The 15381-nt window shown below is 41.7% G+C and overlaps 1 long non-coding RNA gene across 1 annotated transcript; it reads left to right on the top strand.

The window, feature by feature from the left end:
- The first annotated feature begins 3614 nt into the window (after positions 1-3614).
- Positions 3615-5418, top strand: LOC137235821 (uncharacterized). The gene is made up of 3 exons (XR_010948060.1): positions 3615-3860; positions 3952-5170; positions 5250-5418. It is a non-coding gene; the product is annotated as an uncharacterized lncRNA (long non-coding RNA).
- Positions 5419-15381: the final 9963 nt, after the last annotated feature.

The following is a 15381-nucleotide window of genomic DNA, read 5'->3' as shown; positions in this document are numbered from 1 at the left end:
TATCCTTTAATTCTAGAGTTAAATTGATAAATAACGTGTACGAATTTGTTTAACGCATTTGTTTTGGTTACTCGTCATCTCCGTTCTCGTGTAGCCTACATATTACGTTTTTTTTTTAATTTGCTTACCGGGCTAAAGGTTAGCATGCTTAAAATACGTAAGTCGTTTTGTTCAACAAATTTAAGTAGATAACTCATCAGTTGTTTGCATCAGAGCGATAATTTTTGAGATAGTTATTAAAACTGTTTAAAGGTTGTCAAACGTTGTTTCTCGTTGTATATCCTTTAATTCTAGAGTTAAATTGATAAATAACGTGTACGAATTTGTCTAACGCATTTGTTTTGGTTACTCGACGTCTCCGTTCTCGTGTAGCCTACATATTGCGCTTTTTTTTTAATTTGCTTACCGGTCTAAAGGTTAGCATGTTTAAAATACGTAAGTCGTTTTGTTCATCAAATTTAAGTAGATAACTCATCAGTTGTTTGCATCAGAGCGATAATTTTTGAGATAGTTATTAAAACTGTTTAAAAGTTGTCAAACGTTGTTTCTCGTTGTATATCCTTTAATTCTAGAGTTAAATTGATAAATAACGTGTACGAATTTGTTTAACGCATTTGTTTTGGTTACTCGACGTCTCCGTTCTCGTGTAGCCTACATATTGCGTTTTTTTTTTAATTTGCTTACCGGGCTAAAGGTTAGCATGTTTAAAATACGTAAGTCGTTTTGTTCATCATATTTAAGTAGATAACTCATCAGTTGTTTGCATCAGAGCGATAATTTTTGAGATAGTTATTAAAACTGTTTAAAGGTTGTCAAACGTTGTTTCTCGTTGTATATCTGTTAGGCCGGTGTGCGTCTAATCCTGGAGAGGTGGGCGCACCGGGTCGACCTCAGCGGGTTGGAAATGAAAATAAGCAAAATAGACGAGATTTCTCGTTATAATATATGTGATTTATTACGGCAGAGATCGCTGGCGGCAGATGTGTACGCGTTGGCTGTTAGAATCCAAGAGGCCGGTCGTATAGCAAGCTACAACCGTTGGCCCGCAAAATCTTCCGTTTTGGAGAGGAAGGGCACCCACACATCAACCCCGACATGCATATGCATGAGTGCTGACCAAAAACACACATACACGTGCATGCACATGCATGCACATGCATGTGGCGGTGATGGTGTGGGTGGTTAGAAGTTAATTCGAGTATCGAGTCTCGATGCGCACAGTTGCATTGGGGGGATCGCAGACCGATGCGGAAAAAGTTAGGCATCCTGCCTAAACATGCCGGCCCCCCTTGCGATACGCAACATCGTTTTCCGCCAATGACCTCCGCTGAAACGAGAGAAATTAATAGAAGGCTTACACACTAAACTTAATCTAAATGACGAGTTCGTCTGCGACGCAGAGTGGCCGGGACCCCTGTCCGGCTTGCTTAGCATGCCACCTGAGCTAAGATGAGAAAGTTAGCGGTTATGAACAGTTAGAAGTGAATATTTCTTGCCATTGAATTATACATAAATATAGAAATTCCGACCGTAATATGTGTAGAGTCGATGGCCAGTAAGGCTGGACGAAGATTCTTTGGTTTTTTTTCGTTCTGGATGGAGAGCCCGAGGTCTCCATTCCAGATTTGCGGTTTTTTGTTGGTTGGACGAAGAGGCAGAGGTCTCCGTTCCAGACTCGAGAGTTTTAGGGTTTGTTCTGGGCTGGACGAAGAGGCCGAGGTCTCCGTTCCAGCGTCTAGCGTGTCGTGTCGCTCTCAGGACGACTGTGACATTCTAAGGATGTGTCAGGGCGAGTGGCCGTGAGGTTGGTTGGGTGATGCACGTTTTCGGTGCAGCGCATGTATTTCGGCAGTGGTGTATTATATTATTACCCCACAAGCATTTGGTCACAAGACTTACCCACGCCCGTGCAAATATGACTACGAATATAACTTATAACCGTAAAATGACTAGTCAGATGACGTGGAAGGACGAGAGCGTTTTTGCAAGGTAGTTCGTGCTACGCATGTTGTTTTATCAACAACCGTACGTTAGAATAGATGAATAAACTCGAGTTGAAACGAAGCGGAGAGGCTGACGAAGGTAGGGATTTAGTTTTGTGCGACAGCTCATGGCGAATAGCGAAAATCGCAATTAAACTCGAAGGTGTAGCAACTGCTGGTGCTTGCATGCAGATTGGCGATGCGTTCCCCACGACGCGGTCTATCTGCACGTACCATTCTGAGATTGCATGCAACCCTGTCGTGTATTTCTTGGTTAGTTGACAGCTAGTATGGTGAGTTTGTGGCGTGCGAATATATGTATACATATATGAATTTGCTTGCCCTTGAAACAAAAACTAGGTCACTGGGGTAGTAGCACACTAGGCCGGTAGAAAAGGTTGACTTTTCCCAATTTCGGGACTTTGTCGTGTCGGGATATTTTACTTTCGGGACTCGGATGGTTTTTGCACCGAGCTCTTATAATGACCTTTTGTGATATTTGTTGTTGAAAAACAACAAGTCCTGCCCCCCAGCCAGAAAAGAGTACCCAAAAAAAAATGGAAAGGGTAAAAAAAACGACAACAAAAAAAATGTCTTTGTAAAAAAAAAATGTTAAATTTTTTTGTGCAAGGAGAGGTTTGTTTTTGTTTTGTTTTCCTCTTTTTTTTGAATTCATTTGTTATGGATGACTGCTTGGTACTGCAGTAGATGCCCGTATTGGCAAAAATACAAAAGACGCGTCAGTCCCGATTGTGATGTTTTGTGTGGTTTTCGGTACTTATTTTGTCCATTTAATGTTCGGTATCCGCCCTTAGTCTGACAGCACTAATGAAGCTGCCGTGGTTATTGCGGGTTGCCATCCAGTTGTTTTCCCGTAACAGGAATTTTCCAGGATACATGAATGCAGGATTGTGGTGGATAAATTACCCTCACCACATTGTTATTTGGATTTTCAAGCTGTTTAAATGTAAGTATGACGGGTTCCTCACTGATTTTTAATAGTTTTTTCTAATGGGTTTTTTTTTTTTTTTTAGATGGAACCGATGCAAATGCTTCTCTTGTGTTTGGAGACTGGGGGAGAGGAGCCAATCCAGGTGGTGGCGGATGTCACGCGCCGGACGAGTTGGTGCAGCAGGCGGTGGAGGAGGTGTTGCGGCAAGTTAGGCCCTGTGTGCTCCGGGCCCTGCAGACGCCTCTGGTGGTAAAACTACGCGGGAGCACCACCGCCTGGTATGCCAAGTTCCATCAGGCGCAGGAGAACGTGTTGTGGGAGCAGCAGCCAGCACAGGGTCCAACGCCTCAGGGGGGGTATCGATGTCGTGTGTGCCAACGGCATCTTCGGTCGTTTGGCGGCTTGATTGCCCATCTAAATGGGCATATGCAATTTTACCCGTATAGGTGTTGGAGTTGCCCCAAGCGGTATGCGTCGTCCGCAGCGCTCTCCGTTCATCGCCGTCTTCGCCACTGAAGTGGGTTTCTGTGCCACTCAGTTACGGCTGTGAAGTAATTTTTAATTTAAAATTTGTTGGAAAGAAGAAAAAAAAAAAATAATAAATGGATTTGTATTATCCTTCATATTATTTCGGCCTGATTAGTTACGTGGGGGGGGGGGGGGGGGGGGTTGCTCTTGTGATGTAACCTTGTGTTGTCTTCTCTAATCTTATACAGACGCAAACAAGAAACGCACCATTGGGTGGTCGAGTTGGGTAACATGGCAACTCTGTCGTTTCTCGTTTTCTTGTATGTATCATACATACATACATACTGGTTTGAACATTCCAGTATAGAGAATGAAGCAAAAAAAAAATGAATCGAAAGATTTATTTTACCGTTTTTTGCTTCAATTCATATGAAATTTACGCGTTGCCGGACAAAAAGGTAAGTGGTAAAATATTTTTCAATAATTTTGCTTAAATAAATATTTCTTATGTTATTTCAGAGTTTTAATTCATTTTTTGTTTATTTTCAGGTGATTGGTGATGGGGATCCAGGAGATGGAGCAGATGGGTTTGATGTATCGTTTTCCCTTTTTTCTTTAGTTTTCTAGGTTACCGGCATCGTAAAGGGGTGCTCCAACTGCGGCGTCGGCCGCGCCGGCAGTTGTCACACCTTTGCGATGTCCATTTGTGCACTTATTAATTAATTTTTTCTTTGCAGGTTGATGATATTGGATATCCTATCTCTTTTATGCTACCTCACAGCATAGTTAATCATGTCAAGAAGACATATCATTGTTTTGCCATATTGAAAACTGGGGACTTGCATCCTAGCGCTTTAATGCCTTTAACATTCTCCTATTTCTTGATTCGAACAATTTTTTTTTTTTTTATGTGTCCGATCGTACATACATCAGCGGTATTGGATTATGGACGTAAAAGACATTTATATTTTGGCTGGTCAGAGAAAACCTGAACATTCGCCATGGTGTGTTGCACATTCTTCGTGCATGTGCAGATATCGACGCTTTTATTGTGCTCACCTACACCAGGGCTTGATTGGTTTGCAGCGGATCAGTTGCCCAAGACATTTGATCAAGTAAAATTGCGTTCGAAGGCTGGTTCTGTATCAGTTTGGTTTACGAGTTGTTACTTGATTGGTACAGCACTATTTTGCAATAATCTGCCGTGGATGTAAGGTAGGAAATGAAACTTACAACAAACTATCGACAAAATTCAATATACAGCGTGTTATTTGAAATATGTGAATTGGTGGTGGAAATGCCTTTTCATACCATCACTGGTTTACTAGAACATAATGACTTACAAGCTTTTGGCCTGCGAAATTCTTCATTTAAGTGTCAGCACAAGTCCCATAAAATCCCCAAGAAGAAGAAAAGCAAGTACCAAAGACTCAACCATTAAACTAAAATTAAGTAATTTCCGACATAATGCGGAGTTTCGGCGACAGCGATCAACCACGCCTAGAAAGTGTCAAATTGGTGGAACACATACTGCAACACCAATTACGTGGTATGTTTAATGAAGCCTCTTTAGTTGCAGTGCGACGCAAAAATAGTCCTTGTCCAACACAGGCTGATTTGGAATTTCTTATGCGTACTCACCCAGTAAAAAATTAGCGCGTATGCATAAGCATTTGAAAGATATGAGGATATTAAAACGTGTCTTAAGTATTCCGTACTGGACGTCCCCAAGATTTTATGGATGAGACAGATCAGCAAGAGTCTGAAGGTGAATTTTAGTTCTATAATTTCCTTGAAATTTTTCCTTCTACTTTCTTTTTATTAATTAATTTTTCTTTTCTTTTCAGAACATAAAGGCTGTCACTCTCAACTGCCTTAAGGCACGTATTTCCTCAAAAATACGGTTTGGAAAATTCGTCACTAATGTGCTACCTAGGAAAATTAGTATCATCCCGGCATTCCTTTCGTTTCAACAGCAACCAATTCGTTCGTTAACCAGATTTTCACTTAATAAAGGAAAAGGTAAGTCTGTAAAGGTCGTGCTAAAACGTTTCAAATGCCTGTTGTGATACTCGAGGATGTCTTGCCTATATTAGAAGATGTATTTGGTGTATTTAGGTTAATGACTGATACAATTGTTGAAGCATAAGAGCTGGTGCAAGTGCGTCCGGTCTTTAAGAAACAAATATTAAATGTGTGGCGCATTTGATATTTTTATTAGATAGTACAGCAACAACGCATGAACAGAATAAATGGGTATGTTGTTCTGTGCGAGATTTAGTACGCGCGAATGTGCGTAGTGCTTTCAATTGTGATACATTATGACATTTGTGTGTATTTCGTTTGAATGTGATAAAGAGTGGTTACTCAAATGATGAGAACAATTTAACGATTGTATTCCCAAATGCAAAGGTTATTAAGCTACTAGTTGATTGTGGAATGAATGTTAACGCTAAAAATTAGGCCAAATCAACGCCACTACATGTTGCTGTGCAACCATATAACTATTCTAATGATATTATATCGTTGCTATTGGAACACGGTGGGGACCTAGATCAACTAAATGAATCGGATGAACGTCCATTCAATTTGATTGTAAGCAATCCAGCCAATGCAATACCACTAATGAATTTTATGACTCTTAAGTGTCTAGCTGCTACAGTTATAAGTAAATATAAATTTCCTATCACAATCAAATACCAAAATTACTTCAAGATTTTGTTAAACAGCATGACCCTTGAGAATATACGTATATTTTCAAATGCCTGGACTGGGTCGTTTGGATACGAACACATCCAGGACGTGCCAAAAAGATATTCAAAAAAGTCACCAGCATTCATAACCTATCTTTACAAAACTCGATGCAAAGTTATTTGTTAGACAAAGTGGTGACTAGTTTTTGGCGTCGTCTGAGATAGAGATACTATATAAGCTTTGCGTCAGTCCACTACTTCCCCCCACCAGTGGTAAGGGGTAGCAGATACTGCGCAAAGTTGTAAAAATAACATTAGTCGATTTTTTTGTTAAAACCTCGTTCAAGTCTGGCACTTCCCCCCACCAGTGGTAAGGGGTATCAGATACTGTTCGAGGTAAGGGAAGTATCCACCCGGTGGGATGCACTCCCGCTTTCAACGACCTTTTGTAAGTCTGGTACTTCCCCCCACCAGTGGTAAGGGGTACTGGATACTGCTCAAGGTTAGGGAACTTTTTCCTACTTGCAAAAAATGTTTTCTCTTTTTTTTTTCATTGGAAAACTCAAAATTTATGAGTAGAAAAGATTTTGGGTGATGTGATGATTTTTTTTCTTTTTTAAATTCAGTTGGCCGAGTGCCTTTGACCGAGTGCAGATGCATTATGTGGCAGATCCTGGATCTGCGTTAGGGTTCTGGTGTCCTTGCTCTGGGCAGCGAGTGACTTTTGGGTTAAATTTTTGGAAAGTGAGAAAGATAATGGGCCGAAAGCCTTTAGGTTCTGTGGCAGATCGGTTCACCCTTCTGCGGTAGGTTGTTATGATGTCCTCGTTATGGGATAACGAGTGAATGGGATGGTCTCTGGTGTCCTCGCTCGGGGCGGGCGAGTGAATTCGGGGATTTTCTGGTGTCCTCGCTCTGGGTGAGCGAGTGAATTATGGGGTTTTCTGTTCAGGGGGCCCCCGGTTAGTCTTGTTAAAAAAAACTTAGATCGAAAAAAAATGTTTTTTTTTTTGTTTCCGAGCTTTTTGTACGCTCTCCCGCGTCTTCGTGCGTCTCGCTCCGTATGATAACAACTAGGTCTCCGGGTTTTAGATTAGGTTGTTGATGTTTCCACTTGTATCGTTTCTGGATCTCGGTGAGATATTCGGTTTTCCATCGCTTGCAGAAAGTGTAATGGAGGGCTTTGAGTTTCTGCCACCGATTGATCATCGAGGCAGGGCTCTCACTCGCATCCGGCTCTGGCGGAGCCAGTAGATGGCTGACCGTGAGGAAATGTCCTGGAGTTAGTGGCTCCAGATCCGTTGGGTCATTCGACCCTGGACTGAGAGGGCGCGAGTTGAGGCACGCCTCAATCCTGCACAGAAGGGTTTGGAACTCCTCTATGGTGTACTTATGGGAAGACGCGATCCTTTTGAAGTGGCTTTTGAAGCTCTTCACTCCCGCCTCCCACAAGCCGCCCATATGTGGAGCGCCAGCGGGAATAAAATGCCAAGTTAATGCTTGATGGCTATACTTGGAGATTGTTTTGTCTCGGCTTTCTGCCAGGAAGGCTTTGAATTCCGATCGTAGAGATCTGGAAGCTCCGACAAAGTTCGTACCATTGTCGGAGTAGATGTTTTTTGGACATCCTCTTCTCGCGATAAAACGCGAAAAGGCTGCGAGGAAGCATGGGGTGGTTAGGTCACTAGCGGCTTCTAGGTAGATGGCCTTAGTGGAGAAGCAGACAAATAGGCATACGTAGCCTTTGGACAGTCGACATCCCCTACCGCGGTAGCTTTTGATGTCGAAAGGCCCCGCGAAGTCTACCCCGGTATTGGTGAACGCGCGGGTAAAAGTAGTCCGTTCGCAGGGAAGGATACCCATAAGTTGGGACTGTGCCTGCTTTCGATGAATAATGCAGGTTTTGCAATTGTGTATGATGGCTCTGATCATGGTCTTGACGTTCGGTATCCAGTATTGGGTTCGGATAAGACGGAGCATGAGCTGGTTCTCGCCATGAAGGGAGTCATGATGAGCCATCATAACTGTAAGGCGAGACAGCTTACACTTGTAAGGCAATATGATCGGGTGCCGCTCGTTGTATGACATGTCCTTTGAAGCCCCTAGACGCCCTCCTGTTCTGATAATGTCATCTTTGTCGATGTATGGGTTGAGTGATAGGATTTCACTCTTCCGATCAATAGGTTCCCTATTCTTTAATTTTAAATATTCGGTACCGTAAAATTGTTTCTGGCAGACTCGTATTAATGCTTGAGTCGTTGCCTTAATCTCATCGGCTGAGATTATGCACGACTTTTCTTGGAACACTGCTTTGGTTTTAGGATGCGTTCTTTTATAGAATCTCCTAACATAAGATAAGACTTTCAAAGCTCGTGGCAAATCGGAAAATCTTTCAAGAATATCTGTATGATCTGCCCTTGTCGTGGCATACGATTGTGCCCTCTTTTCCTCAACGGACGTGTTGTAATCGGCGTCTTGTGCTGGCCAGTGAGAATTGTCTTCTTTTAGCCAAGAAGGCCCCTGCCACCACAACGAATAGTTGACCACATCTGACGCTAGTAGTCCTCTGCTTCCTAAATCCGCTGGGTTAGATTCCGAGTCCACGTGAAGCCAGTCCTTGTTACCGACCATGTCGAGGATTTTGGTGATTCGATGTGCGACGAAGGTTGACCAAGTACAGGGCGGCTTGCGTATCCATGCGAGTACGATGGTTGAATCCGTCCAGAGGTGAACTTTTGCTGGTCCCAAATGAATGTTTCGGAATATTGATTCCATCATTTCTGCGAGCAGCACGGCGCTGCAGAGTTCTAAACGTGGTAGCGAGATAGTCTTCACTGGAGCTACTCGGGTTTTGGCTAGCAAGAGATTTGTGAAAATTTTATCGTCCCCTTTTACGCGCATGTAGATTGCTGCTGCATATGCCTTTTCCGATGCATCGCAAAAACCATGAATTTCGATGTCGTCCTCGGGCGTAAAATTTACCCATCGCGGTATCCTAATGTTATCTATTTCGTTATAGTGTTGGGTGAAATTTTCCCACCGTTCTAAGGTAGTTGGGGAGACAGGTTCGTCCCACCCGGTGCCCTCTAACCAGATATGCTGCATTAGGATTTTTGCCACTATGACCATTGGTGCAAGCCAGCCTAAAGGGTCGAAAAGTTTGGCTATAGCGGAGAGGATTGCGCGTTTGGTGGTGTTCTCGCCAGTTCCTAAAACTCCTGCTGTAAAGTAAAACATGTCTGAGTGCGCGTTCCATCGTATTCCGAGTGCCTTCAAGGAGCTAGCCTCTTCAAACGCTAGAAAGTCCTTGCTGAGCAAATCCGTTTTGGGGATGTCCTGAAGGATTTCCTCACAATTTGATGTCCACTTGCGCAGTGAAAAGCCAGCTGAGTGTAATGCTTCGCGAATCTCGTTTCTTGCTCTGATGGTTGACGCTATTGTATGTCCTCCAGACAAAACGTCGTCGACATACATACTTTCGCGTAATATACCCGATGCTATTGGGTGGGTATTTTCTACATCATCAGCCAATTGTAGAAGTGACCGTATCGCGAGGTAGGGGGCGCAGTTTACACCAAAGGTGACAGTCTTTAGTTCGTAAAGACTGATGGGTTCGTTGGAGGATGTTCGATGGACAATTCTTTGAAATTTGGTGTGATTTTCGTTCACCCAAATTTGTCGATACATCTTTTCTATGTCGCTATTGAATACGAAGCGGTATAGTCTCTATCGTAAGATAAGTATGGGTAAATCGGCTTGTAAAACTGGGCCTGGGAGTAGAATATCATTTAGGCTCTTCCCGTTTGCCGTAGGGCTCGAGGCATTGAATACTACGCGTACCTTTGTAGTGGTACTTTCCTCTTTAATAACGGCGTGGTGGGGCAGGAAATAATGATCCGAGTCGTCGGATGAAATATTCTTTTTTAATTTTCTCATATGTCCGAGCGTATCATATTCTGACAACACTCGAACATATTCTTTACCTAAATCTGGGTTTTTTATTAGTCGCCCCTCATTCCGGAAGAATTGAGATCATGCGCGTTTCAGGGACGGTCCCAAATTAATGTTATCAGGGTAATCCTGCCTGAATGGTAACGATACGGTGTATCTTCCATCTTCATCACGTTTCGTTGTTTCCTTGAATAATTGTTCGCAGTACCTTTCCTCCTCATTTAATATTTTATTTTTGGGTACATTTTCTACCTCCCAGAAAGCTTTGAGTTGGTTGTCTAAGGCAACCTCGTTGTAGAAAGACATAATGCTCTTCGTTGGATTCGGTGATTCGATACGACCGGTTAGTACCTACCGAACACTGTCTCTTGGGCTAAGAGTGTGTTTAACACATTCTTCTTTATACCGCTCATTATAATTTGGGGATATACGTCTCCGCCAAGTATGAGGTCTACGTCTTCGTTGATGTAGGACCTCTTGTCTGCCAAAACCAAGTCTGGGAATGCCTACATAGTCATTGCGTTGATATGGCAGGATGGAAGATTCCCAGTGAGTTTCGCTAGAACGAGTACGGGTGTAGTCAGGCTGAAGCATGGATCCACTGGTGAACGTAATTCGATGTTGGATGCTTCTTTCACCTGAGCTGTCACCGCATTTGTGATGCCTGAAACATGGGCATGCATTTTCCTCGCTGGCAAATTGATTCTGCGTTTCAGTCTTTCAGTTATAAAGGAACATGCAGACCCAGAATCAATTAATGCCCGCGCGGCGAAGTCGGTACCATTATGGTGAATGTGTACGCGAGCAGTTCCTAATAGCACACCTGTGCTGGAATTGGCATGGCAGGATTTGACATTCTGGTTCGTAGAAGAGGGTGGTTGTCCCGATTCCTGTCTTTTCCGTGCCTGTACCGAAGTTGATGGGGTATTATCCGCATCTTTGAACGGGTTGCACACCGCCGGTTGCTGACGTGTGTCCGCATGCAGGAGCGTGTGGTGACGAGAGTGGCATTTGGCACAGTTGTACGAACTGGTGCACCTCGTCACTGTGTGTCCTGGGGATAAACAATTCAGGCAGCCATTTTTGGATTTGACGAATTTAATCCTTTCTACCGGATTTAAATCGCAAAAACGTGAACAGTTGCGTAATCTGTGCTCCGAAGATTTGCACATTTTACATATTGATTTTGTTGTTTGCTTGGTTACTTTGGTTTGAAAAGCAACAAGTCTTTTTGTAGGGTTTTCCGTCGACTGGCGCGACGTGTTTGATTTTTGCACTTTAGAAGTGGCATTCCCTGTAAAACCAGACACGGTTTCAAGTGTCTGGAAACGATTTGACAAGAATTTGTCCATATCCTCCCACTTGGATATGTCCGTCTTGTGGTCAATGCTCTGCTCCCATAGAGCCAACATATTTTCAGGTAATTTTGTCGAACATAAATAGGTAATAATCGCATCCCAATTTGAAACATCGATCTGATGTGTTTTTAAAGATGCCAAGCAATTATTTATGTCGCGCTGTAAGGTTTTGATAGAGCTGCCGCACTCGCTATCTATCTTTTTTAGATTAAACAAAATTTGTAGTTGTGAGTTTACGATAATCCGCTTATTCTCGTATCTCTCACATAGGTTTTTCCAGGCTGTTTCGAAGCCTTCATTTGTCAAGGGACATTTCTTGACGATGTCCTTTGCCTCACCTTGAGTTTTCTGATTGAGATGGAACAACTTTTCTACCGGGCTTAGGCGACTGTTGTTTTTGTATATGGCCGTGAACAGGTCACGAAACGTAGGCCAAGATAGGTAGTCGCCCTTGAACACCTCAGTATCACAAGCTGGCAGGCGGATATTATGTTCGCGCGCACGTTCTCCCTCAGGTTTGACTGCCCTATCTTTTTCCTCCTTCAATTTGGCTTGAAGTTCAGCCATGTTCGACATGCATCTCAGGAATACGGCATATGCCGCTTTATGCTTGATCTTGACCGCTGCAATTTTCTTAGCATCGAGCGTGTCAGAGTCAAGCAATTCCTCGAGGGCGGTCTCGGCTTTTTCCCACTTAGCTTGCAACTCTTTTTGCTGTATTGCAAGAGTGTGTACAGTGTGCAGAGCCGCATTTATGTCATTAAAATCGGCCTCGAATTCGATTATTCGATCGGCCAATCTAATATATGATTCCATGTTCATGGATTAAAGTGGAAAGCGAATTAATCAAGGGATATAAAACTTGAAAACCTAAGCGAATCACCCAACCAACAACTATTAAAATTACGCAGAATTGATTATTACTTTTAATTTGTTTATCTTTGTCTGACTTTGCAGATTATTGTGCCGTAAAACAGGAAGCAGGGGGAAGCAACACCAATGTGTTTTGTGTAAATAAAGGGGGCCACTCGCCACTTCCAAGTTAAATTGTATGGTATACTAAGTGCGCGCGCTGGTATGAACTCGACGAAAAGTGTAAAAACGTGTAATAAATCTTGTGCGAAAATTTATTAAGAAACTAGTGACATTAAAGTGATGCAAAAAGAAAATTTAAATCGAATGGCGTGAAATTTTGTGTGAAAGTGAGGTTATGTGTACCTCTTCCTTGTGCTGTGTCCGGAGAGCCTTACCGCTGGTGGGGGGACAGGCCAGATAGTCACAAGGAATTAAAAGCGTTAATGTTACGCGCTTGGACTTCTCCTTCTTTTCGTCACTCATTTTTTTTACACTTTTCGCACTTAATACCAAATCACTACGCGTGTGGCACTGAGAATATTTATTTTTTACTGGGTTTTATTTATTTTTTATAACCAAAAAAAAAAATTGTGGCAAGAAATATTGCACTTACTTTGTGGCGATTTGCTATGATGTGGCAAGTTGGCTTGCGATGTTGAATTGCTTTAGCTGGCTGTCCTTTACTCAGTGTTTTGACGCTGGTATTAAATAATAGACTTTTTTGTTGGTGGGCAAAATACTTTTCCTGATGAATTTTTCGGGCTAATTATGTTGTGGACTGTATTGTTAAGTTGCTGTTTCCAATTCCTGGTGAGATAGGACCAAATGTTTTGACGCTGGTATTAAATAATAGACTTTTTTGAATATCTTTTTGGCACGTCCTGGATGTGTTCGTATCCAAACGACCCAGTCCAGGCATTTGAAAATATACGTATATTCTCAAGGGTCATGCTGTTTAACAAAATCTTGAAGTAATTTTGGTATTTGATTGTGATAGGAAATTTATATTTACTTATAACTGTAGCAGCTAGACACTTAAGAGTCATAAAATTCATTAGTGGTATTGCATTGGCTGGATTGCTTACAATCAAATTGAATGGACGTTCATCCGATTCATTTAGTTGATCTAGGTCCCCACCGTGTTCCAATAGCAACGATATAATTTCATTAGAATAGTTATATGGTTGCACAGCAACATGTAGTGGCGTTGATTTGGCCTAATTTTTGGCGTTAACATTCATTCCACAATCAACTAGTAGCTTAATAACCTTTGCATTTGGGAATACAATCGTTAAATTGTTCTCATCATTTAAGTAACAACTCTTTATCACATTCAAGCGAAATACACACAAATGTCATAATGTATCACAATTGAAAGCACTACGCACATTCGCGCGTACTAAATCTCGCACAGAACAGCATACCCATTTATTCTGTTCATGCGTTGTTGCTGTACTATCTAATAAAAATAACATTAGTCACAGCATTTGAAAATATACGTATATTCTCAAGGGTCATGCTGTTTAACAAAATCTTCAAGTAATTTTGGTATTTGATTGTGATAGGAAATTTATGTTTACTTATAACTGTAGCAGCTAGACACTTAAGAGTCATAAAATTCATTAGTGGTATTGCATTGGCTGGATTGCTTACAATCAAATTGAATGGACGTTCATCCGATTCATTTAGTTGATCTAGGTCCCCACCGTGTTCCAATAGCAACGATATAATATCATTAGAATAGTTATATGGTTGCACAGCAACATGTAGTGGCGTTGATTTGGCCTAATTTTTGGCGTTAACATTCATTCCACAATCAACTTGTAGCTTAATAACCTTTGCATTTGGGAATACAATCGTTAAATTATTCTCATCATTTGAGTAACCACTCTTTATCACATTCAAGCGAAATACACACAAATGTCATAATGTATCACAATTGAAAGCACTACGCACATTCGCGCGTACTAAATCTCGCACAGAACAACATACCCATTTATTCTGTTCATGCGTTGTTGCTGTACTATCTAATAAAAATATCAAATGCGCCACACATTTAATATTTGTTTCTTAAAGACCGGACGCACTTGCACCAGCTCTTGTGCTTCAACAATTGTATCAGTCATTAACCTAAGTACACCAAATACATCGTCTAATATAGGCAAGACATCCTCGAGTATCACAACAGGCATTTGAAACGTTTTAGCACGACCTTTACAGACTTACCTTTTCCTTTATTAAGTGAAAATCTGGTTAACGAACGAATTGGTTGCTGTTGAAACGAAAGGAATGCCGGGATGATACTAATTTTCCTAGGTAGCACATTAGTGACGAATTTTCGAAACCGTATTTTTGAGGAAATACGTGCCTTAAGGCAGTTGAGAGTGACAGCCTTTATGTTCTGAAAAGAAAAGAAAAATTAATTAATAAAAAGAAAGTAGAAGGAAAAATTTCAAGGAAATTATAGAACTAAAATTCACCTTCAGACTCTTGCTGATCTGTCTCATCCATAAAATCTTGCGGACGTCCAGTACGGAATACTTAAGACACGTTTTAATATCCTCATATCTTTCAAATGCTTATGCATACGCGCTAATTTTTTACTGGGTGAGTACGCATAAGAAATTCCAAATCAGCCTGTGTTGGACAAGGACTATTTTTGCGTCGCACTGCAACTAAAGAGGCTTCATTAAACATACCACGTAATTGGTGTTGCAGTATGTGTTCCACCAATTTGACACTTTCTAGGCGTGGTTGATCGCTGTCGCCGAAACTCCGCATTATGTCGGAAATTACTTAATTTTAGTTTAATGGTTGAGTCTTTGGTACTTGCTTTTCTTCTTCTTGGGGATTTTATGGGACTTGTGCTGACACTTAAATGAAGAATTTCGCAGGCCAAAAGCTTGTAAGTCATTATGTTCTAGTAAACCAGTGATGGTATGAAAAGGAATTTCCACCACCAATTCACATATTTCAAATAACACGCTGTATATTGAATTTTGTCGATAGTTTGTTGTAAGTTTCATTTCCTACCTTACATCCACGGCAGATTATTGCAAAATAGTGCTGTACCAATCAAGTAACAACTCGTAAACCAAACTGATACAGAACCAGCCTTCGAA

The sequence above is a fragment of the Eurosta solidaginis genome, unplaced genomic scaffold (genome assembly GCF_040869045.1).
Source record: "Eurosta solidaginis isolate ZX-2024a unplaced genomic scaffold, ASM4086904v1 ctg00001091.1, whole genome shotgun sequence".
NCBI lineage: Eukaryota > Metazoa > Arthropoda > Insecta > Diptera > Tephritidae > Eurosta > Eurosta solidaginis.
Note: the sequence above shows the minus strand (reverse complement) of the source record. Positions and strands in the feature narration are given on the sequence as shown.